Genomic DNA, 25,334 nt, shown 5'->3' with positions numbered 1-25,334 from the left:
AGAAAGGCCCTCTCTGAAATTTGCCGATAGGGCACACTCATTCCACTGAGTAAGCACAGACCATTTACGAAATTTTTGGCAGTATATCTCAGCTTCATCTTGCCCTTGAGACAGGGCTATTAAAGCTTTTTCAGCTTGAATCTCCAAATTAGGTTCCTCATACAGCAACCCTAAAGCCAGAAAAAACGCATCCACATTGAGCAACGCAGGATCCCCTGGTGTCAATGAAAATGCCCAATTTTGAGGGTCACCTCGCAGTAACGAAATCACAATTTTAACCTGCTGAACAGGATCTCCAGAGGAGTGAGGTCTGAGAGAAAGGAATAATTTACAATTACATTTGAAATTCAGAAATCGAGATCTATCTCCGGAAAATACCTCTGGTGTAGGAATCTTAGGTTCAGAAATAGGAGTACGTATAACATAATCTTGTAAATTCTGAACCTCCGTAGCAAGATTATTTAAACCTGCAGCCAAACTCTGAGGGTCCATCCTTAAACCGGAGAGATCAGAGCCATTCAAGGATTAGAAGGAGAGAAAGGCAAGGCTGTAAATAGAGCAGAAATACAACTGAGCCAACTAAGTAGCAAACATGAGAGGAAAAAAAAAAAAAAAAAAATCTACAGACTTCTTTTACTCTCCTTTCTTCTGCCAATTACTTTAACAGTGGCCGGTCATACTGTCATGATTCCCCAATGGCATGGGAACCTAAGAAACACAAAAATAACAGACTAGCTCTCGGGTGATGGAAACTCAAGCTGACCGTGACCTAAATCTACCACACAACTAACAGTAGCCAGGAAGCATTCCTACGGCTGCCTAGATGCCATGCGCCAGCCGGAGAACTAACTACGCCTGGAAGAGGAAGGAAAAGACCTGGCTTACCTCTAGAGAAATTCCCCAAAGATGATAGTGGCCCCCAGTATATTAACGGTGAGTTCAGAGGAAAAGACATACACAGTATGAAGGTAGATTTAGCAAAGCGAGGTCCACTTACTAGATAGAGGAAGGATACAAAAGAGGACTTCACGGTCAGCTGAAAAACCCTTTCAAAAAACCCATCCTGAAATTACTTTAAGACTCCTGTGTCAACTCATGACACAGGAGTGGCAATTTCAGTCCACAAGAGCTTCCAGTAACAGGAAATGACAAAACTGTAAACTGGACAAGAAAAACAAAACAATAAGGACAAGAGTCCACTTAGCTGATCAGCAGACTAGTAGCAGGAACATGCAACTGAAAGACTCAGGTTACAATGATGACCGGCAAGGAAGTGACTGGAGAGCAAGGCTAAATAGGGAACTCCCAAAACTGATGGAAGCAGGTGAGCTGAGGCAGAAAAGCACACACAAGTCTCCAGTACCACCAGCCACCACCAGGGGAGCCAAAAAGCGGATCACAACACCACGCACTGGAACTCTACGCTGCATATGTTGGAAAGGATTTGTGAGCAGAAGATGGGAGTTGTTGATTACCAACATCAACAAGGCCGTTAATATTCAGTTCAGACTCCACACATAAGACCTCAGGAGTGGACATGGATGTCAGACATATGTGCCATCCTACAAAAGTTTGAAGACTGCACCAAGATGGTGAGCGGCGCTGATGCCATAATTAGCATCACCTTCTCAGCATTCTGAAAACTTCTCTGCTCACCAGGGCCGGCGTCAGCACCCAGCGTACCCGGGCAAGTGCCGGGGCCCTGGCGAGACGGGGGGCCCACTCACACTGTCTGGGATCAGGGCCGCCGTCAGGGCATTACTGCCCTGACTAGCGTATGGGGCCCGATGAGCAGAGGGGGCCAGCATCAGGCCCCCTCTGCTCATCGGGCCCCAGCGGCAGGATTCAGATAAACACTACAGTTAAAAGCTGAAGAAGGAACCCAGCGTCGGAAAGTTGTTTGGTCCTCATCACATCCTGTACATGCTGAGGTGTGGTCACATGGGCATCATGTGCCGACTGAGGTCACACAGGTCCTACACTTGCTCTCAGGACGCTGCACTTACACACCATGACCGGCTTACTGCGGACCACTGGAGCGAGGCACACAGAGTAGCTCTCACCAGCAGGACAGCGCTCCCATCCATCAGTCTTATCTAGACTGCAACATCTTCTTACTATGTCAGGAATACAATTTACAGAACACAGAGGGGATTTTGCCACAAAGACAGAAATGTACTGCCCCTCCTCCAACTTTTTATTGACTTGCTAATAGTGGTTAGAGATAACCCTGACCTCTTCTTTGCTGTATATAGCTATCTATTTTTTGGAGTCTGCACCAGTGCACTTTAGAAGTGGATCTCTCATGCTAATTGCACCATCTATGGGACACTAAAGGTACCTTCACACTCAGCAACTTTACAACGAGAACGACAACGATCCGTGACGTTGCAGCGTCCTGGTTAGCGATCTCGTTGTGTTTGACACGCAGCAGCGATCTGGATCCCGCTGTGATATCGCTGGTCGGAGCTAGAAGTCCAGAACTTTATTTGGTCGTCAGGTCGGCGTGTATCGTCGTGTTTGACAGCAAAAGCAACGATGTCAGCAATGTTTTACATGGAGCTAACGACCTGTGAGAACGATAAGTGAGTCACCGTTACGTCACAGGATCGCTCCTGCATCGTTCTGGAGCTGCTGTGTTTGACGTCTTTACAGCAACCTAAACAGCGACGCTGCAGCGATCGGCTCGTTGTCTATATTGCTGCAGCTTCGCTGAGTGTGACGCTACCTTAACCCTAATGAACTGTGGTCTGTGGCCGATTACTGCCTGCTACTAGTCATCTCTTTACCTGACAGCCAATCTAACCTACATTTGAGGGTATGTGCACACGTCAGGATTTCTTGCAGAAATTTCCTGAAGAAAACCGGAAATTTTCTGCAAGAAATCCGCATTTTTTTTTTTTGCTTTTTTTTCCCGTTTTTTTCGCTTTTTTTTTGCTAAAGTTTTTCAAGTGATCTGTAGCATCGCTTGGAAAACTGACTGACAGGTTGGTCACACTTGTCAAACATAGTGCTTGACAAGTGTGACCAACTTTTTACTATAGATGCTGCTTATGCAGCATCTATAGTAAAAGATAGAATGTTTAAAAATAATTTAAAAAAAAAAAAAGGGTATTACTCACCGTCTGCAGACAGCCGATATCCTCAGCGGCGTCCGTTCCTATAGATGGTGTGGTTCAGGACCTTCGATGACGTCGCGGTCACATGAGCGGTCACATGACCGGTCTCGCGACCAATCACAAGACAGCGACGTCATCGCAGGTCCTGAACCACACCATCTTTAGGAACCGAAGCGGCAGCATGCAGCGGTGAGAGGCGGGAACACTCCGGGGGCCATTGAAGGTGAGTATATGACTATTTTTTATTTTAATTCTTTTTTTTTGACCAACTATATGGTGCCCAGTCCGTGGAGGAGAGTCTCCTCTCCTCCACCCTGGGTACCAACCGCATATAATCTGCTTACTTTCCGCATGGTGTGCACAGCCCCGTGCGGGAAGTAAGCAGATTAATGCACTCCTAGGTGTGCGGAATCCCCACAATTCCGCATTTTTAATGAACATGTTGCTTTTTTTTCCGCGATGCGATTTTTTCGCGGAAAAAAATGCAACATTTGCACAAAAAATGCGGAATACACTGTAAATAATAGGAGGCATATGTTAGCATTTTTTTTGCATTTTTATCACGTTTTTATAGCGAAAAAACGCGAAAAAAATGCGAAAAATACTGAACATGTGCACATGGTCTTAATTTATTTAAGCTACTGACTGGTATCTGCCGTAACCAACTTATGGTCTTATATGTTTTAACTGTTTTAACCCTATTTGCGTTAAATCGTTTTAATTCCATAGGAGGATAAGCGCAAACACTCTTCATTAGTGTTGAGCATTCCGATACCGCAAGTATCGGGTATCGGCCGATACTAGCGGTATCGGAATTCCGATACCGGGATTCCGATACTTGCCGCGTATCGGATACCGGAATCGGAAGTTCCCAGATTCAAAATGCAGAAATTCAGCCAATGAGAATGATTTCAAGTGTGGGCACATCCTGTTCAGCATGGAGGGCATGAAACTACTGGCATGGCTGTGATTGGCTGCTGAAATGATGTCATGATGCAGTTTAAAGTCGCTGGCGCCATTTTGCGATCACTCTGCTGTGAATTCAGTTAGTGACAGGACGCTGTTTGCTGACTGAGGGACAGTTTAGAGATAGCGATTTGCTTCTTTGTGCTTTCCAAAGGCTAATTTAGCAACCGCTGTGTTCACCTACTATTCACCTTCCTTTTGCCTTGTAGCGCTGTTTTCACAGCGATCTGCAAGGTCTCTCTGTGTGTGTGTGTGTGAGTGCAGCCCACTCTCTAGTCTGAGTGCAGCCACATAGGCCATCCATAGCTGGTTGTATTCAGTTCAGGGAGGGTGGTTCATTGCCTCATACAGTACTGTTCTCTTTTTTTTTTTTTTTTTTTTCCAAGTAGTGTAGTCTGCTGCTAATTTATTCAAAAAAATCCTATTAGTGTCTTTCCACCCGTCTCCAGCTAATTTGTGGAAAAACACTACATAGGATAAAGTAGAGGAGGATTTTTGGGCCTTGCAGCGCCGTTTACGGCTGTCTGCACGGTCTCCGTGTGACTGCAGCTCGCCCTGTAGTCTGTGAGCAGCCGTAGCTTGGTTGTCTCCAGCTCAGGGTTGTTCACTGCGTCATACCGCCAAATCAATTTTCATTTTGTTTTCAAGTAGTGTAGTCTGCTGCTAATTAATTTAAAAAAATCCTATTAGTGTCTTTCCACCCGTCTCCAGCTAATTTGTGGAAAAACACTACATAGGATAAAGTAGAGGAGGGTTTTTGGGCCTTGCAGCGCCGTTTACGGCTGTCTGCACGGTCTCCGTGTGACTGCAGCTCGCCCTGTAGTCTGTGAGCAGCCGTAGCTTGGTTGTCTCCAGCTCAGGGTTGTTCACTGCGTCATACCGCCAAATCAATTTTCATTTTGTTTTCAAGTAGTGTAGTCTGCTGCTAATTAATTTAAAAAAATCCTATTAGTGTCTTTCCACCCGTCTCCAGCTAATTTGTGGAAAAACACTACATAGGATAAAGTAGAGGAGGGTTTTTGGGCCTTGCAGCGCCGTTTACGTCTGTCTGCACGGTCTCCGTGTGACTGCAGCTCTATCCGTTGTCAGTTCAGCCCCAAAAAAATAAATAATAAAGTTCACCAAACACACCAGTTACACCACTTTACATTTGTGTAGGCCACATTAGCTCATATTCAAGTCTAGTCCACACTTTAGAAAATTAGTGTGTCTTATACCTGTTAGGAGGAGTTGCTCAGGAATAAGCACACAAAGCCGTTAGTACTTTTCTGCTTATCTTTATCAGTCAACCAAGATGAAGAAGGCAGTGAGTAAGGCACGTGGGCGTGGGCGTGGGCGCGGAGCAGGGAGGGGACGTGGGGATTCTGTGCCTGCTGCGGGCACCAGTGAGTCATCAGCACCCACTTTCACAAGGGAACAGTCGTTCATGCGCAGCTTTGTCGCCGAGCGCCGTACACCGCTGCTGCGTCAAGACCAAATTGAAGCCGTTGTGGGATGGATGGCAGCTAATGCATCAACTTCCATTAGTGCCACATCCTCTCAGACACAGAGCACTGGAGAGCAGCCATCTGTCTCTTCACCACCTGCAAAATTGCCCAGGCAGACAGAGATCCCAGGACAGGAGCAGTCTCTACTTCTGTTCTCTGAATCATCTCTTGGCTTGGAAACAGGGGGCCAGCCAAGCAGCATTGGAGAAATGGAAGAAGAGGCAGGGTGCAGTGATGCCCAACCGCTTTTTCTGTCTTCCTCTGAAGAGGCGGGTGGGCCAGTGGCTCCGGTCACCACCTCGCAGGCCGCATCAGCTGATGATGACACTCAGGTGCCACTTACTGGTGCGTGCTCTGCTGCTGAGACTACCCAGGAGGAGCAGTTGGGGGCAGAGGGTAGTGTAGATGATGAGGTCCTTGACCCATCTTGGCGTCAGGGACAGGAAGGTGGTGGGAGCAGCTCTGAGGAAGAGATTCCCCGTACGGCCCAAAGAGGGAGGGGGAAGACTGCGGATCCTGCAGCCTCCGCTTTGGCACCCGTAAGGAGCATGTCTCTTCCAAAAGTCAAAAGGGGGGCTCCCAAGACTTGCAGTGCCTGGTCCTTTTTTGACCCAGTTGCAGATGACATTTGCTATGTCAGATGCAAGGTGTGTCATCAAAAAATCAAAAGAGGTCAAAAAGTCGCCAACCTCAATACCTCCAACATGTGGAAACATGTGCGCAACAGGCACCCGGCGGAGTTAGACAAACACACTGAAGAGCTAGGCCAACCAACAGCGGCAGCTACCACCTCTTCAGCTCGTGTTGCCTCTTCCTCTAGCTCACACGCAGCTGGTTCGGCTTCCTCCCAGGATCGCCGTGGAAGAACCTCTGGCCCTGTTGTCCAGAGACCCGCTGTCATTCCACCCGCAGCACCACTTTCCCAGTCATCCACACACTCCCAGCCCAGTCTACAGCCATCGGTAGTACAGGCATGGGAGAAAAGGCGGCCTTTCTCGTCAAACCACCCACGAGCACAGGCTCTGACTGCAGGCATTGCCAAACTTCTGTCACTGGAAATGCTGTCATTCAGGCTGGTGGAGACTGACAGCTTCCGTGACTTGATGTCATTGGCAGTCCCACAGTACAATGTGCCCAGCCGCTTTTACTTCAGCAGGCAAGCCGTCCCTGCCCTGCACAAGCATGTGGAGGGACACATAAAACACGCGCTACTGAACGCCGTCAGTAGCAAGGTCCACCTCACCACCGATGCGTGGACCAGTCAACATGGACAGGGGCGATACCTTTCCCTCACTGCCCATTGGGTTAATGTAGTTGAGCCGGGTACAGACCGTGCGAGTGGCGCAGGACGTGTCCTGCCCACTCCAAGGATTGCAGGAATCCATTCTGTACGCATTGACTCCTCCTCTTACACCAGTTCCTCAGAATCATCGCTGCAGGAGCCGTCACAGTCCACCTCCACATGGACCCGTGATGAACGTGTACCTGTTACGACCGACATGAGCACAGCCGTGGCCAAACGTCAACAGGCCGTCTTGAAATTAATTTTTTTGGGGAATCGTAGCCACACAGCGCAGGAGCTCTGGAATGCCATCAAGCAGGAGAGCGATGTGTGGTTTGAGCCAGCGAATCTCCAGCCAGGCATGGTAGTGTGTGATAATGGCCGAAATCTGGTGGCAGCCCTGGGCCTCGGCAACCTCACTCACATCCCATGTCTGGCACATGTGCTCAATTTGGTCGTGCAGAGTTTTTTGAGGGACTATCCGGATCTTGATGCACTGCTGCACAAGGTCCGCCTAGAGTGTGCTCACTTGCGGCTTTCCAGCACGGCAAAAGCGCGCATTGCGGCTCTGCAGCGCCGACACCGCCTGCCGGAACATCGCATCATATGTGACCTACCTACCAGGTGGAATTCCACGTTACATATGTTGGAGCGGTTGTGTGAGCAGCAGCAAGCTGTAATGGAGTACCAGCTGTATCAGGCGCAAAAAAGTCGCAGTCAGCGCCGTACAGACTTCACAACCACAGAGTGGGCCACTATGAAGGATGTCTGCCAGGTTTTGCGTCCCTTTGATTATTCCACGCGGATGGCGAGTGCAGATGATGCACTAGTCAGCATGACTGTCCCCCTTATCTGCCTGCTTGAAAAATCACTGCAAGCGCTAAGGGATGATGTTGTGGAAGAGGTGGAGGATGAGGATTCACCACTTCCATCATCTTCTGGACAGTCAGCGCCACGTGGTTCCTCACAAACGCGTAGGCAGGGGACAGTTTGTGAGGAGGATGAGGAGGAGTCAATGGAGGAGGAAGACATCCGTCCAGAGGAGGGAGTTACACAATTGTCCAGTACTCAGTGTGTACAGCGAGGGTGGGGTGATGACGAGCGGGCAGAGATCACGCCTCCAGCTGGGGACAGCGTTTCTTGGGCAGTTGGCAGTCTGCAGCACATGGTGGATTACATGCTGCAGTGCCTGAGAAACGACCGCCGCATCGCCCACATTCTCAACATGTCTGATTATTGGGTGTTCACCCTCCTCGATCCTCGCTACCGGGACAACGTAGAAAGCCTCATCACACCGTTGAACCGGGAGCGAAAAATGCGGGAGTACCAAGACACACTGGTCAGTTCCATCATCTTCTCCATTCCAACTGAGAGAAGTGCTGCTACTGCATTCCAAAGCAGCTCAGTGCGTCCAGGCAGTGGTGGAGGCTCTGCACAAAGAGGGAGCAGAAGCAGTGCCTCTGCCCAAGGCAAGACCAGTATGGCCCAACTGTGGCACAGTTTTGTGTGCCCCCCACAAAAGTCTACACCATCACAGACGGCTCCAGTCAGCAGGAGGCAACGGTTCCGTCAGATGGTGACAGACTACATGTCTTGCCCTCTTGCTGTACTCCCAGACGGCTCTTCCCCTTTCAAGTTTTGGGTCTCAAAGCTGGATACATGGCCAGAGCTAAGCCAGTATGCATTGGAGGTGCTGTCTTGCCCTGCGGCCAGTGTATTATCGGAACGTGTCTTTAGTGCTGCAGGTGGTGTACTAACTGACCGTCGCATGCGACTATCCTCCGATAACGTTGACCGGCTTACTTTTCTGAAAATGAACAAGGCCTGGATCTCGCAGGAATTTGCCACTCCTCCTCCTGATTAAATAATTAGGTCACTGTATACGTTATCCAGGTCTCCTGTTGTGTTCATCTTTCTACCACCTGAACTTAAATTCCTGGGCTCCAACACCGCCAGTTGAGGCTCAGACGTGCCGTCTGCACAGTCAAAACATACGACCCAGTGTTATTGGGTTTCAGTAACGTCAGCTGATCCCCAGCTGTGTAGCCGGCAATGTGTCATGCGACCGCCACGCTGACACAACAACTGAAATGTAAGGGAATCTGTCCCCCCCCCCCCCAAGGCGTTTGTTACTGAAAGAGCCACCTTGTGCAGCAGTAATGCTGCACAAGGAAAAAGGTAGCTATTTTGGTTTTGCTCCTTGCACACGCAAAACTTAACACTTATAAAATGTGTCCACTGATACCGTAAAACCGTCCCGGAGGTGGGACTTTCCTTCGTAATAGGACGCAGCACAGCCGTCATTCCTACCCCCCCGGCGCCGCGCCCCGGCTCCTCAGCGTTGTTTGATTCCGTCCCGGAGCCTGCGCTGTTATGTTATCCCGTGGCCAGGCACACTTAGCGCTGCCCGTCTTCTAGCATCATTTGGTGTCAGGCTGGCTGCGCCTGTGCGGCCACGCTGGCCGAGAGCCCGCCTCGCAGTGTCTTCTGATTTAATCCCACTGGGGGCCTGGGATCTATGGACATGCGCAGTGCATATCTGAACCTCCACCTCTCACTCATCTCCCTATGGCTTCTTCAGACTGTTCGGTGTCAGCTGGTCCCTAATAGCATGCCACGGCCGTGACACCGCACAGTCTGAAAAAGAAGCCGTAGGGAGGGGAGTGAGAGGCGAGGATATGCACTGCGCATGGCCATGGATCCCAGGCCCCCAGTGGGATTACATCAGAAGACACTGCGAGGCGGGCTCTCGGCCAGCGCGGCCGCACAGGCGCAGCCAGCCTGACACCAAATGATGTCAGAAGATGGGCAGCGCTAAGTGTGCCTGGCCACGGGATAACATAACAGCGCAGGCTCCGGGACGGAATCAAACAACGCTGAGGAGCCGGGGCACGGCGGCGGGGGGGTAGTAATGATGGCTGTGCTGCGTCATATTACGAAGGAAAGTCCCACCTCCGGGACGGTTTCACGGCTTCAGGGGACACATTTTATAAGTGTTTAGTTCTGTGTTTGCAAGGAGCATGATGAAAAGAGCCACCTTTTCCTTTTGCATCTTTTGTGCTGCACAAGCTGGCTCTTTCAGCTACAAACGCCTTGGGGGGGGGGTTAAAGGTTCCCTTTCGACTTTCTCAGGCTTCGGCCTACATTGTGTTCCTCTGCTTTTCCACCTGCCCCTGGGCTCCAACACCGCTAGTTGCCGTCCAGAAGTGCTGTACGCACAGTCAACAGTCGCTCCTCTGTTATTGGGGTTCAGTAACGTCAGCTGTTCCCCTGCTGTGTGTGTGGCAATCCCTCCTACCTCCTCCAACCTCCTCCAACCTCCTCCTCCTCCACCTGTCCCTGGGCTCCAACACCGCCAGTTGCCGTCCAGAAGTGCTGTACGCACAGTCAACAGTCCCTCCTCTGTTATTGGGGTTCAGTAACGTCAGCTGTTCCCCTGCTGTGTGTGTGGCAATCCCTCCTACCTCCTCCAACCTCCTCCAACCTCCTCCTCCTCCACCTGTCCCTGGGCTCCAACACCGCCAGTTGCCGTCCAGAAGTGCTGTACGCACAGTCAACAGTCCCTCCTCTGTTATTGGGGTTCAGTAACGTCAGCTGTTCCCCTGCTGTGTGTGTGGCAATCCCTCCAACCTCCTCCAACCTCCTCCTCCTCCACCTGTCCCTGGGCTCCAACACCGCCAGTTGCCGTCCAGAAGTGCTGTACGCACAGTCAACAGTCCCTCCTCTGTTATTGGGGTTCAGTAACGTCAGCTGTTCCCCTGCTGTGTGTGTGGCAATCCCTCCAACCTCCTCCAACCTCCTCCTCCTCCACCTGTCCCTGGGCTCCAACACCGCCAGTTGCCGTCCAGAAGTGCTGTACGCACAGTCAACAGTCCCTCCTCTGTTATTGGGGTTCAGTAACGTCAGCTGTTCCCCTGCTGTGTGTGTGGCAATCCCTCCAACCTCCTCCAACCTCCTCCTCCTCCACCTGTCCCTGGGCTCCAACACCGCCAGTTGCCGTCCAGAAGTGCTGTACGCACAGTCAACAGTCCCTCCTCTGTTATTGGGGTTCAGTAACGTCAGCTGTTCCCCTGCTGTGTGTGTGGCAATCCCTCCTACCTCCTCCAACCTCCTCCAACCTCCTCCTCCTCCACCTGTCCCTGGGCTCCAACACCGCCAGTTGCCGTCCAGAAGTGCTGTACGCACAGTCAACAGTCCCTCCTCTGTTATTGGGGTTCAGTAACGTCAGCTGTTCCCCTGCTGTGTGTGTGGCAATCCCTCCTACCTCCTCCAACCTCCTCCAACCTCCTCCTCCTCCACCTGTCCCTGGGCTCCAACACCGCCAGTTGCCGTCCAGAAGTGCTGTACGCACAGTCAACAGTCCCTCCTCTGTTATTGGGGTTCAGTAACGTCAGCTGTTCCCCTGCTGTGTGTGTGGCAATCCCTCCTACCTCCTCCAACCTCCTCCAACCTCCTCCTCCTCCACCTGTCCCTGGGCTCCAACACCGCCAGTTGCCGTCCAGAAGTGCTGTACGCACAGTCAACAGTCCCTCCTCTGTTATTGGGGTTCAGTAACGTCAGCTGTTCCCCTGCTGTGTGTGTGGCAATCCCTCCTACCTCCTCCAACCTCCTCCAACCTCCTCCTCCTCCACCTGTCCCTGGGCTCCAACACCGCCAGTTGCCGTCCAGAAGTGCTGTACGCACAGTCAACAGTCCCTCCTCTGTTATTGGGGTTCAGTAACGTCAGCTGTTCCCCTGCTGTGTGTGTGGCAATCCCTCCTACCTCCTCCAACCTCCTCCAACCTCCTCCTCCTCCACCTGTCCCTGGGCTCCAACACCGCCAGTTGCCGTCCAGAAGTGCTGTACGCACAGTCAACAGTCCCTCCTCTGTTATTGGGGTTCAGTAACGTCAGCTGTTCCCCTGCTGTGTGTGTGGCAATCCCTCCTACCTCCTCCAACCTCCTCCAACCTCCTCCTCCTCCACCTGTCCCTGGGCTCCAACACCGCCAGTTGCCGTCCAGAAGTGCTGTACGCACAGTCAACAGTCCCTCCTCTGTTATTGGGGTTCAGTAACGTCAGCTGTTCCCCTGCTGTGTGTGTGGCAATCCCTCCTACCTCCTCCAACCTCCTCCAACCTCCTCCTCCTCCACCTGTCCCTGGGCTCCAACACCGCCAGTTGCCGTCCAGAAGTGCTGTACGCACAGTCAACAGTCCCTCCTCTGTTATTGGGGTTCAGTAACGTCAGCTGTTCCCCTGCTGTGTGTGTGGCAATCCCTCCAACCTCCTCCAACCTCCTCCTCCTCCACCTGTCCCTGGGCTCCAACACCGCCAGTTGCCGTCCAGAAGTGCTGTACGCACAGTCAACAGTCCCTCCTCTGTTATTGGGGTTCAGTAACGTCAGCTGTTCCCCTGCTGTGTGTGTGGCAATCCCTCCAACCTCCTCCAACCTCCTCCTCCTCCACCTGTCCCTGGGCTCCAACACCGCCAGTTGCCGTCCAGAAGTGCTGTACGCACAGTCAACAGTCCCTCCTCTGTTATTGGGGTTCAGTAACGTCAGCTGTTCCCCTGCTGTGTGTGTGGCAATCCCTCCTACCTCCTCCAACCTCCTCCAACCTCCTCCTCCTCCACCTGTCCCTGGGCTCCAACACCGCCAGTTGCCGTCCAGAAGTGCTGTACGCACAGTCAACAGTCCCTCCTCTGTTATTGGGGTTCAGTAACGTCAGCTGTTCCCCTGCTGTGTGTGTGGCAATCCCTCCTACCTCCTCCAACCTCCTCCAACCTCCTCCTCCTCCACCTGTCCCTGGGCTCCAACACCGCCAGTTGCCGTCCAGAAGTGCTGTACGCACAGTCAACAGTCCCTCCTCTGTTATTGGGGTTCAGTAACGTCAGCTGTTCCCCTGCTGTGTGTGTGGCAATCCCTCCTACCTCCTCCAACCTCCTCCTCCTCCTCCACCTGTCCCTGGGCTCCAACACCGCCAGTTGCCGTCCAGAAGTGCTGTACGCACAGAGCCAAACACCTCGCCTATGTGTTAGTGGGGTTCAGCACCGCCAGCTGTTCCCCTGCTGTGTATACGGCAACGTGTACTGCGACCACCACGCAGGCACAACAAGTTAAATTTAAGGGAACCTGTCCCCCCCCCCCCATGCGTTTGTTACTGAAGGAGCCACCTTGTGCAGCAGTAATGATGCAAAGGGAAAAAGTGCCTCTTTTCGTGGTGCTCCTTGCATATGCTGAACCTAACACTTATGAAATGTGTCCCCTCACAGCGTTCAAGCGTCCGGTAGGTGGAACTTTCCTTTGTCATGTGACGCAGCACAGCCGTCATTTTTACCCCCTTGTCGCCGTGCGCCGCCTCCTCAGCGTTGTTTGAATCTGTCCCGGAGCCTGCGCTGTTAGGTTACCCCTTGGCCATGCACACATTTTGCGCTGCCCGTCTTCTGACATCATTTGCTGTCAGGCTGGCTGCGCCTGTGCGGGTGCGCTGTCCGAGATTCAGCCTCGCGGTGTCGTCTAATGTAATCCCACCGCGGGCCTGGGATCCGTGTCCATGCGCAGTGCATATCCTCGCCTCTCACTCCCCTCCCTACGGCTTCTAATGACTGTTCGGTGTCAGCTGGTCCCTAATAGCATGCCACGGCCGTGACACCGCACAGTCTTTAGAAGCCGTAGGGAGGGGAGTGAGAGGCGAGGATATGCACTGCGCATGGACACGGATCCCAGGCCCGCGGTGGGATTACATTAGACGACACCGCGAGGCTGAATCTCGGACAGCGCACCCGCACAGGCGCAGCCAGCCTGACAGCAAATGATGTCAGAAGACGGGCAGCGCAAAATGTGTGCATGGCCAAGGGGTAACCTAACAGCGCAGGCTCCGGGACAGATTCAAACAACGCTGAGGAGGCGGCGCACGGCGACAAGGGGGTAAAAATGACGGCTGTGCTGCGTCACATGACAAAGGAAAGTTCCACCGACCGGACGGTTGAACGCTGTGAGGGGACACATTTCATAAGTGTTAGGTTCAGCATCTGCAAGGACCATAATTAAAAGAGCTAAGTTTACCTTTTCCAGCATTAGTGCTGTACACGATGGCTCTTCCAGCTACAAACGCCTGGGGGGGGGGGTTAAAGGTTTCCTTTCAACTTGCTCCAGTGCAGGCTTCGGCCTACACTCCGCTCCCCCTGCTCCTCCTGCTGTCCCTGGGCTCTAACACACCGCCAGTTGGGGCCCAGATGTGCTAGCTGCACAGAGAAAAACACCTCGCCAATGTGTCAGTGGGGTCCAGCACCGCCAGCTGTTCCCCTGCTGTGTAGCCGGCAACGTGTCCTGCAAAAGCCACGCAGACACAACAGACCCAAAGCTGCCGCCAGTGCAGGCTTCGGCCTACACTCCCCTCCCCCTGCTCCTCCTCCTCCTGCTCCTCCTCCTGCTGTCCCTGGGCTCTAACACACCGCCAGTTGGGGCCCAGATGTGCTAGCTGCACAGAGAAAAACACCTCGCCAATGTGTCAGTGGGGTCCAGCACCGCCAGCTGTTCCCCTGCTGTGCAGCCGGCATCGTGTCCTGCAAAAGCCACGCAGACACAAGAACTGAAATTGAAGGGAACCTGTCCCCCCTCCCCCAGGCGTTTTTACGTTATCCAGCCACCTTGTACAGCGGTAATGCTGCATGTGTGCAAGGTGGCTCAGAAACGTATTCTCCTCGCACATGTGGAACTGAAAACACGTCTGAAATGTGTCCTCTGTGTGACCAGTTAACCGTCCCGGTGGTGTGACTTTCCTTTGTAATGACACGCTGCAACCCCCTTGGTAGCGCTGCCCGTCTTCTGGCATCATTGTTTGGCTGGCTGCGCCTCTGCGGCCGCCCTGACCCACACAACGCCCCTCGGTGTCTTATTTATTGGGACTGCGAGGGTGTGATTCATGGGCAGGATCAGTGCATCAGTTCGCCTGTCCCTCCTCTCCTTCCGCCTTCTTCGGACTGTGCGGCTTCATGGCCGTGGCATGCGATAAGGGATCAGATGACGCCGCACAGTCTGAAGCGGGTGTAAGGACCCGAGTGTGAGAGGCCAACATATGTGCTGCGCCAGGCCCTGAATCCCAGCCCCGCAGTGTTTTAACAATGTTAAGACACTGCGGGGCTGGGATTCATGGTCATCGCGAACCGCACCGGCCGACATTACATGATGCCAGAAGATGGGCAGCGCTAACGGCGCTAGGCCAGGGGATAACACGACAGCGCAGACTCCTGTACAGCAAATAACAACGCTCGGGAGGCTGCACCCAGCACCAAGGTGGGATTCTTGACACCTGTGCTGCGTCTCATTACAAAGGGAACTCGCGCCTCCATTACACAGTTTGACTGTATAAAGGGCTGAATGTTATACGTGTTCCATTCAGCGTGTGCAAGGAGAAAAATTACAAGAGCAACCTTTGACTTGCGCAGCACTGCTGCTGCATAAGCTGTGGCTCTTCTACTTTGTAACCCCTGAGGGGGGGTTAAAGGTGACTTTTGAAATCGGTTCAATTAGGCTTCGGCCTACACTCTGCTCCACCTGCAGAGCCCGGGCTCCAACAACGCTAGTTGCTGTCCGGAAGTGCTGGCTGCACAGAGCCAAACACCTCGCCAATGTGTCAGTGGGGTCCAGCACCGCCAGCTGTTCCCCTGCTGTGTAGCCGGCAACGTGTCCTGCAAAAGCCACGCAGACACAACAGACCCAAAGCTGCCGCCAGTGCAGGCTTCGGCCTACACTCCCCTCCCCCTGCTCCTCCTCCTCCTGCTCCTCCTCCTGCTGACCCTGGGCTCTAACACACCGCCAGTTGGGGCCCAGATGTGCTAGCTGCACAGAGAAAAACACCTCGCCAATGTGTCAGTGGGGTCCAGCACCGCCAGCTGTTCCCCTGCTGTGCAGCCGGCATCGTGTCCTGCAAAAGCCACGCAGACACAAGAACTGAAATTGAAGGGAACCTGTCCCCCCTCCCCCAGGCGTTTTTACGTTATCCAGCCACCTTGTACAGCGGTAATGCTGCATGTGTGCAAGGTGGCTCAGAAACGTATTCTCCTCGCACATGTGGAACTGAAAACACGTCTGAAATGTGTCCTCTGTGTGACCAGTTAACCGTCCCGGTGGTGTGACTTTCCTTTGTAATGACACGCTGCAACCCCCTTGGTAGCGCTGCCCGTCTTCTGGCATCATTGTTTGGCTGGCTGCGCCTCTGCGGCCGCCCTGACCCACACAACGCCCCTCGGTGTCTTATTTATTGGGACTGCGAGGGTGTGATTCATGGGCAGGATCAGTGCATCAGTTCGCCTGTCCCTCCTCTCCTTCCGCCTTCTTCGGACTGTGCGGCTTCATGGCCGTGGCATGCGATAAGGGATCAGATGACGCCGCACAGTCTGAAGCGGGTGTAAGGACCCGAGTGTGAGAGGCCAACATATGTGCTGCGCCAGGCCCTGAATCCCAGCCCCGCAGTGTTTTAACAATGTTAAGACACTGCGGGGCTGGGATTCATGGTCATCGCGAACCGCACCGGCCGACATTACATGATGCTAGAAGATGGGCAGCGCTAACGGCGCTAGGCCAGGGGATAACACGACAGCGCAGACTCCTGTACAGCAAATAACAACGCTCGGGAGGCTGCACCCAGCACCAAGGTGGGATTCTTGACACCTGTGCTGCGTCTCATTACAAAGGGAACTCGCGCCTCCATTACACAGTTTGACTGTATAAAGGGCTGAATGTTATACGTGTTCCATTCAGCGTGTGCAAGGAGAAAAATTACAAGAGCAACCTTTGACTTGCGCAGCACTGCTGCTGCATAAGCTGTGGCTCTTCTACTTTGTAACCCCTGAGGGGGGGTTAAAGGTGACTTTTGAAATCGGTTCAATTAGGCTTCGGCCTACACTCTGCTCCACCTGCAGAGCCCGGGCTCCAACAACGCTAGTTGCTGTCCGGAAGTGCTGGCTGCACAGAGCCAAACACCTCGCCAATGTGTCAGTGGGGTCCAGCACCGCCAGCTGTTCCCCTGCTGTGTAGCCGGCAACGTGTCCTGCAAAAGCCACGCAGACACAACAGACCCAAAGCTGCCGCCAGTGCAGGCTTCGGCCTACACTCCCCTCCCCCTGCTCCTCCTCCTCCTGCTCCTCCTCCTGCTGACCCTGGGCTCTAACACACCGCCAGTTGGGGCCCAGATGTGCTAGCTGCACAGAGAAAAACACCTCGCCAATGTGTCAGTGGGGTCCAGCACCGCCAGCTGTTCCCCTGCTGTGCAGCCGGCATCGTGTCCTGCAAAAGCCACGCAGACACAAGAACTGAAATTGAAGGGAACCTGTCCCCCCTCCCCCAGGCGTTTTTACGTTATCCAGCCACCTTGTACAGCGGTAATGCTGCATGTGTGCAAGGTGGCTCAGAAACGTATTCTCCTCGCACATGTGGAACTGAAAACACGTCTGAAATGTGTCCTCTGTGTGACCAGTTAACCGTCCCGGTGGTGTGACTTTCCTTTGTAATGACACGCTGCAACCCCCTTGGTAGCGCTGCCCGTCTTCTGGCATCATTGTTTGGCTGGCTGCGCCTCTGCGGCCGCCCTGACCCACACAACGCCCCTCGGTGTCTTATTTATTGGGACTGCGAGGGTGTGATTCATGGGCAGGATCAGTGCATCAGTTCGCCTGTCCCTCCTCTCCTTCCGCCTTCTTCGGACTGTGCGGCTTCATGGCCGTGGCATGCGATAAGGGATCAGATGACGCCGCACAGTCTGAAGCGGGTGTAAGGACCCGAGTGTGAGAGGCCAACATATGTGCTGCGCCAGGCCCTGAATCCCAGCCCCACAGTGTTTTAACAATGTTAAGACACTGCGGGGCTGGGATTCATGGTCATCGCGAACCGCACCGGCCGACATTACATGATGCCAGAAGATGGGCAGCGCTAACGGCGCTAGGCCAGGGGATAACACGACAGCGCAGACTCCTGTACAGCAAATAACAACGCTCGGGAGGCTGCACCCAGCACCAAGGTGGGATTCTTGACACCTGTGCTGCGTCTCATTACAAAGGGAACTCGCGCCTCCATTACACAGTTTGACTGTATAAAGGGCTGAATGTTATACGTGTTCCATTCAGCGTGTGCAAGGAGAAAAATTACAAGAGCAACCTTTGACTTGCGCAGCACTGCTGCTGCATAAGCTGTGGCTCTTCTACTTTGTAACCCCTGAGGGGGGGTTAAAGGTGACTTTTGAAATCGGTTCAATTAGGCTTCGGCCTACACTCTGCTCCACCTGCAGAGCCCGGGCTCCAACAACGCTAGTTGCTGTCCGGAAGTGCTGGCTGCACAGAGCCAAACACCTCGCCAATGTGTCAGTGGGGTCCAGCACCGCCAGCTGTTCCCCTGCTGTGTAGCCGGCAACGTGTCCTGCAAAAGCCACGCAGACACAACAGACCCAAAGCTGCCGCCAGTGCAGGCTTCGGCCTACACTCCCCTCCCCCTGCTCCTCCTCCTCCTGCTCCTCCTCCTGCTGTCCCTGGGCTCTAACACACCGCCAGTTGGGGCCCAGATGTGCTAGCTGCACAGAGAAAAACACCTCGCCAATGTGTCAGTGGGGTCCAGCACCGCCAGCTGTTCCCCTGCTGTGCAGCCGGCATCGTGTCCTGCAAAAGCCACGCAGACACAAGAACTGAAATTGAAGGGAACCTGTCCCCCCTCCCCCAGGCGTTTTTACGTTATCCAGCCACCTTGTACAGCGGTAATGCTGCATGTGTGCAAGGTGGCTCAGAAACGTATTCTCCTCGCACATGTGGAACTGAAAACACGTCTGAAATGTGTCCTCTGTGTGACCAGTTAACCGTCCCGGTGGTGTGACTTTCCTTTGTAATGACACGCTGCAACCCCCTTGGTAGCGCTGCCCGTCTTCTGGCATCATTGTTTGGCTGGCTGCGCCTCTGCGGCCGCCCTGACCCACACAACGCCCCTCGGTGTCTTATTTATTGGGACTGCGAGGGTGTGATTCATGGGCAGGATCAGTGCATCAGTTCGCCTGTCCCTCCTCTCCTTCCGCCTTCTTCGGACTGTGCGGCTTCATGGCCGTGGCATGCGATAAGGGATCAGATGACGCCGCACAGTCTGAAGCGGGTGTAAGGACCCGAGTGTGAGAGGCCAACATATGTGCTGCGCCAGGCCCTGAATCCCAGCCCCGCAGTGTTTTAACAATGTTAAGACACTGCGGGGCTGGGATTCATGGTCATCGCGAACCGCACCGGCCGACATTACATGATGCCAGAAGATGGGCAGCGCTAACGGCGCTAGGCCAGGGGATAACACGACAGCGCAGACTCCTGTACAGCAAATAACAACGCTCGGGAGGCTGCACCCAGCACCAAGGTGGGATTCTTGACACCTGTGCTGCGTCTCATTACAAAGGGAACTCGCGCCTCCATTACACAGTTTGACTGTATAAAGGGCTGAATGTTATACGTGTTCCATTCAGCGTGTGCAAGGAGAAAAATTACAAGAGCAACCTTTGACTTGCGCAGCACTGCTGCTGCATAAGCTGTGGCTCTTCTACTTTGTAACCCCTGAGGGGGGGTTAAAGGTGACTTTTGAAATCGGTTCAATTAGGCTTCGGCCTACACTCTGCTCCACCTGCAGAGCCCGGGCTCCAACAACGCTAGTTGCTGTCCGGAAGTGCTGGCTGCACAGAGCCAAACACCTCGCCAATGTGTCAGTGGGGTCCAGCACCGCCAGCTGTTCCCCTGCTGTGTAGCCGGCAACGTGTCCTGCAAAAGCCACGCAGACACAACAGACCCAAAGCTGCCGCCAGTGCAGGCTTCGGCCTACACTCCCCTCCCCCTGCTCCTCCTCCTCCTGCTCCTCCTCCTGCTGACCCTGGGCTCTAACACACCGCCAGTTGGGGCCCAGATGTGCTAGCTGCACAGAGAAAAACACCTCGCCAATGTGTCAGTGGGGTCCAGCACCGCCAGCTGTTCCCCTGCTGTGCAGCCGGCATCGTGTCCTGCAAAAGCCACGCAGACACAAGAACTGAAATTGAAGGGAACCTGTCCCCCCTCCCCCAGGCGTTTTTACGTTATCCAGCCACCTTGTACAGCGGTAATGCTGCATGTGTGCAAGGTGGCTCAGAAACGTATTCTCCTCGCACATGTGGAACTGAAAACACGTCTGAAATGTGTCCTCTGTGTGACCAGTTAACCGTCCCGGTGGTGTGACTTTCCTTTGTAATGACACGCTGCAACCCCCTTGGTAGCGCTGCCCGTCTTCTGGCATCATTGTTTGGCTGGCTGCGCCTCTGCGGCCGCCCTGACCCACACAACGCCCCTCGGTGTCTTATTTATTGGGACTGCGAGGGTGTGATTCATGGGCAGGATCAGTGCATCAGTTCGCCTGTCCCTCCTCTCCTTCCGCCTTCTTCGGACTGTGCGGCTTCATGGCCGTGGCATGCGATAAGGGATCAGATGACGCCGCACAGTCTGAAGCGGGTGTAAGGACCCGAGTGTGAGAGGCCAACATATGTGCTGCGCCAGGCCCTGAATCCCAGCCCCACAGTGTTTTAACAATGTTAAGACACTGCGGGGCTGGGATTCATGGTCATCGCGAACCGCACCGGCCGACATTACATGATGCCAGAAGATGGGCAGCGCTAACGGCGCTAGGCCAGGGGATAACACGACAGCGCAGACTCCTGTACAGCAAATAACAACGCTCGGGAGGCTGCACCCAGCACCAAGGTGGGATTCTTGACACCTGTGCTGCGTCTCATTACAAAGGGAACTCGCGCCTCCATTACACAGTTTGACTGTATAAAGGGCTGAATGTTATACGTGTTCCATTCAGCGTGTGCAAGGAGAAAAATTACAAGAGCAACCTTTGACTTGCGCAGCACTGCTGCTGCATAAGCTGTGGCTCTTCTACTTTGTAACCCCTGAGGGGGGGTTAAAGGTGACTTTTGAAATCGGTTCAATTAGGCTTCGGCCTACACTCTGCTCCACCTGCAGAGCCCGGGCTCCAACAACGCTAGTTGCTGTCCGGAAGTGCTGGCTGCACAGAGCCAAACACCTCGCCAATGTGTCAGTGGGGTCCAGCACCGCCAGCTGTTCCCCTGCTGTGTAGCCGGCAACGTGTCCTGCAAAAGCCACGCAGACACAACAGACCCAAAGCTGCCGCCAGTGCAGGCTTCGGCCTACACTCCCCTCCCCCTGCTCCTCCTCCTCCTGCTCCTCCTCCTGCTGACCCTGGGCTCTAACACACCGCCAGTTGGGGCCCAGATGTGCTAGCTGCACAGAGAAAAACACCTCGCCAATGTGTCAGTGGGGTCCAGCACCGCCAGCTGTTCCCCTGCTGTGCAGCCGGCATCGTGTCCTGCAAAAGCCACGCAGACACAAGAACTGAAATTGAAGGGAACCTGTCCCCCCTCCCCCAGGCGTTTTTACGTTATCCAGCCACCTTGTACAGCGGTAATGCTGCATGTGTGCAAGGTGGCTCAGAAACGTATTCTCCTCGCACATGTGGAACTGAAAACACGTCTGAAATGTGTCCTCTGTGTGACCAGTTAACCGTCCCGGTGGTGTGACTTTCCTTTGTAATGACACGCTGCAACCCCCTTGGTAGCGCTGCCCGTCTTCTGGCATCATTGTTTGGCTGGCTGCGCCTCTGCGGCCGCCCTGACCCACACAACGCCCCTCGGTGTCTTATTTATTGGGACTGCGAGGGTGTGATTCATGGGCAGGATCAGTGCATCAGTTCGCCTGTCCCTCCTCTCCTTCCGCCTTCTTCGGACTGTGCGGCTTCATGGCCGTGGCATGCGATAAGGGATCAGATGACGCCGCACAGTCTGAAGCGGGTGTAAGGACCCGAGTGTGAGAGGCCAACATATGTGCTGCGCCAGGCCCTGAATCCCAGCCCCGCAGTGTTTTAACAATGTTAAGACACTGCGGGGCTGGGATTCATGGTCATCGCGAACCGCACCGGCCGACATTACATGATGCCAGAAGATGGGCAGCGCTAACGGCGCTAGGCCAGGGGATAACACGACAGCGCAGACTCCTGTACAGCAAATAACAACGCTCGGGAGGCTGCACCCAGCACCAAGGTGGGATTCTTGACACCTGTGCTGCGTCTCATTACAAAGGGAACTCGCGCCTCCATTACACAGTTTGACTGTATAAAGGGCTGAATGTTATACGTGTTCCATTCAGCGTGTGCAAGGAGAAAAATTACAAGAGCAACCTTTGACTTGCGCAGCACTGCTGCTGCATAAGCTGTGGCTCTTCTACTTTGTAACCCCTGAGGGGGGGTTAAAGGTGACTTTTGAAATCGGTTCAATTAGGCTTCGGCCTACACTCTGCTCCACCTGCAGAGCCCGGGCTCCAACAACGCTAGTTGCTGTCCGGAAGTGCTGGCTGCACAGAGCCAAACACCTCGCCAATGTGTCAGTGGGGTCCAGCACCGCCAGCTGTTCCCCTGCTGTGTAGCCGGCAACGTGTCCTGCAAAAGCCACGCAGACACAACAGACCCAAAGCTGCCGCCAGTGCAGGCTTCGGCCTACACTCCCCTCCCCCTGCTCCTCCTCCTCCTGCTCCTCCTCCTGCTGACCCTGGGCTCTAACACACCGCCAGTTGGGGCCCAGATGTGCTAGCTGCACAGAGAAAAACACCTCGCCAATGTGTCAGTGGGGTCCAGCACCGCCAGCTGTTCCCCTGCTGTGCAGCCGGCATCGTGTCCTGCAAAAGCCACGCAGACACAAGAACTGAAATTGAAGGGAACCTGTCCCCCCTCCCCCAGGCGTTTTTACGTTATCCAGCCACCTTGTACAGCGGTAATGCTGCATGTGTGCAAGGTGGCTCAGAAACGTATTCTCCTCGCACATGTGGAACTGAAAACACGTCTGAAATGTGTCCTCTGTGTGACCAGTTAACCGTCCCGGTGGTGTGACTTTCCTTTGTAATGACACGCTGCAACCCCCTTGGTAGCGCTGCCCGTCTTCTGGCATCATTGTTTGGCTGGCTGCGCCTCTGCGGCCGCCCTGACCCACACAACGCCCCTCGGTGTCTTATTTATTGGGACTGCGAGGGTGTGATTCATGGGCAGGATCAGTGCATCAGTTCGCCTGTCCCTCCTCTCCTTCCGCCTTCTTCGGACTGTGCGGCTTCATGGCCGTGGCATGCGATAAGGGATCAGATGACGCCGCACAGTCTGAAGCGGGTGTAAGGACCCGAGTGTGAGAGGCCAACATATGTGCTGCGCCAGGCCCTGAATCCCAGCCCCGCAGTGTTTTAACAATGTTAAGACACTGCGGGGCTGGGATTCATGGTCATCGCGAACCGCACCGGCCGACATTACATGATGCCAGAAGATGGGCAGCGCTAACGGCGCTAGGCCAGGGGATAACACGACAGCGCAGACTCCTGTACAGCAAATAACAACGCTCGGGAGGCTGCACCCAGCACCAAGGTGGGATTCTTGACACCTGTGCTGCGTCTCATTACAAAGGGAACTCGCGCCTCCATTACACAGTTTGACTGTATAAAGGGCTGAATGTTATACGTGTTCCATTCAGCGTGTGCAAGGAGAAAAATTACAAGAGCAACCTTTGACTTGCGCAGCACTGCTGCTGCATAAGCTGTGGCTCTTCTACTTTGTAACCCCTGAGGGGGGGTTAAAGGTGACTTTTGAAATCGGTTCAATTAGGCTTCGGCCTACACTCTGCTCCACCTGCAGAGCCCGGGCTCCAACAACGCTAGTTGCTGTCCGGAAGTGCTGGCTGCACAGAGCCAAACACCTCGCCAATGTGTCAGTGGGGTCCAGCACCGCCAGCTGTTCCCCTGCTGTGTAGCCGGCAACGTGTCCTGCAAAAGCCACGCAGACACAACAGACCCAAAGCTGCCGCCAGTGCAGGCTTCGGCCTACACTCCCCTCCCCCTGCTCCTCCTCCTCCTGCTCCTCCTCCTGCTGACCCTGGGCTCTAACACACCGCCAGTTGGGGCCCAGATGTGCTAGCTGCACAGAGAAAAACACCTCGCCAATGTGTCAGTGGGGTCCAGCACCGCCAGCTGTTCCCCTGCTGTGCAGCCGGCATCGTGTCCTGCAAAAGCCACGCAGACACTTGCTCTTGTACCTTCTGCTCCCCATCCTGGTTCCAGTACCGTCAGCTGGTTCCGGGCAGAGCCTTTGGCTTAGGTGCCTCCCTTTGGTATCCGAGTTCCACCAACGTCAGGTGGTCCTTGGTAGTGCTTTCAGGCACGGGTACCTCCTGCTTAGTAACCGGGTTCCAGTAACGTCAGCTGGTCCTCGGTAGTTCCATTGGCTCTTGGACCTTCGGCTACCCATCCGGGTTCCAGCACCGTCAGCTGGTTCTCGGCAGTGTCTTTTGCTCTTGTACCTTCTGCTCCCCATCCTGGTTCCAGTACCGTCAGCTGGTTCCGGGCAGAGCCTTTGGCTTAGGTGCCTCCCTCTGGGTATCCGAGTTCCACCAACGTCAGGTGGTCCTTGGTAGTGCTTTCAGCACAGGTACCTCCTGCTTAGTAACCTGGTTCCAGTAAAGTCAGCTGGTCCTCGGTAGTTCCATTGGCTCTTGGACCTTCGGGTAGCCATCCGAGTTCCAGTTCCATCAGCTGGTTCTCGGCATTTTCTCAGCCTTCTTGTACCTTCTGCTACATTTCCAAGTTCAAGAGACTAAACACAATGACCCAGAAGACCACCCCTAAGATGACGACGACACCAGAGACGACAACCACCGTGATGACGACGACCCTGGAGACGATGACCCCGAAGGCCACCCCGATGACGACGACCCCGGAGACGACGACCCTGAAGACCACCCCGATGACGACGACCCCGGAGACGACGACCCTGGAGACGACGACGACCTGGAAGACCGAGAAGCAGAAGAACAAGAGGCTGCAGAACAAAGAGCAGAAGGACATTAAGCATAACACAAAATATCAGAGCAAAAAATATTATGTAAATTATAAGCAGAAGAAGACTAAGCAGTGTATGGGGGTGAGTCCGTTCCTCCTCGTGGTGCCCCTGGATAAAGCCTGATGCTGCAGGCCAAACTGAACGCGGACAAATGTAACTGTTTTGTGACAGGCAGAACGGAAGGTGTAATCTTCAAACTTTTATAGATAACAACTACGGGAATGCCTGTCACAAATAAGAATATGATGAAGAAGTTGAATATGATGAAGATAATAGTAAAATAAAAAGAATATGAACAATGTAACCCAAAAAATAATAGGTAGAAGATGAAGAAGAAGATGAATAAGGTGAAGAAGTTGATGTCAAAGAAGCTGATGATGAGGATAATTAAGAAGAAAGCGTGGGAGAAGTAAAAAAGAAGGTGAAGGGCGTGGAAGTAGTGAAACATCAATATCTGACATAAAAAAAAAAAAAAAAACATAGTCAAATTCTTTCTAACGCCGAACTTCATAAAAAAAAAAAAAAAATCCTGCTATTCTATTACATTGGGCTAAACCTCTGTCCCTTTAATATCTCCG

The sequence above is a fragment of the Ranitomeya variabilis genome, chromosome 3 (assembly GCF_051348905.1).
Source record: "Ranitomeya variabilis isolate aRanVar5 chromosome 3, aRanVar5.hap1, whole genome shotgun sequence".
In the NCBI taxonomy this organism is placed as follows: domain Eukaryota; kingdom Metazoa; phylum Chordata; class Amphibia; order Anura; family Dendrobatidae; genus Ranitomeya; species Ranitomeya variabilis.
The sequence above is the reverse complement of the archived record's forward strand: the minus strand, read 5'-3'. Positions refer to the sequence as shown.